This window comes from Rattus norvegicus, chromosome 12 (assembly GCF_021556685.1).
Source record: "Rattus norvegicus strain SHRSP/BbbUtx chromosome 12, alternate assembly SHRSP_T2T, whole genome shotgun sequence".
Classification (NCBI taxonomy): domain Eukaryota; kingdom Metazoa; phylum Chordata; class Mammalia; order Rodentia; family Muridae; genus Rattus; species Rattus norvegicus.
Window position 1 is genome coordinate 23,924,784 of NC_141545.1, and position 758 is coordinate 23,925,541.

Here is a 758-nt window from a genome sequence, read left to right on the forward strand (position 1 = left end):
TTCTCTTTTTGAATGTAAGGGGTTGTGGGTGGTGTGTGTACACATATATGTACAGATTGCTTGCCCTCTGTGCACACAAAGGCCAGAGGACATCTTGGGTTATCCTGCTCTATCTAGGAAATCCTGTTTAACAAGACTTAGTATCTGGTGTTGCTTCAATCTCATGGAATCTGGCACTAGGCAGTAAATTTTAGGCACATTTAAGTCCAGTATAATTTGGGTTTCCTAGTGTAACACCATCCCATGTGTACAAGGAAGCAGAATACATCTTAGAGACCTTCCTCTGTATTCCACTTTGTATTCCTGGGATAGACAAAGAAAGAGCCATTGTGGCTGCAAACATTACAGGGTCCAATACGAGCGAGGATTCATCACAATTTTGCAGGAGCGTTCTTTTCATTCTATTGACCAAGGGCAAAGAGTTACTGATAAAAATGGGTATACTGGGGCCTATCCTGCCTTAACCTTTCTACCATGCAGGAAAGGAAGGCAGTACGCATAGCACATCCATAAAAAGGTCCATCCCAAATGCAGTTGTTGAAGAAAGGGAAGGGGATGATTAGAGATGGGATTTCTAGCGGGAGGGATGGAGGTACATGGAGCATAATCTATGTGATAGAAAAACAGCATTGACAGAAATATCAGGGGGAGCCCTGTGGATACAAGTGTGGTTCTTAGTGCACAGGAGCAACCAAAGTGCCTAAGAGGAGATGGCGCTCCTCTGTTGCAAAAAGACTGTTCTTGTTACAGTACCAAAT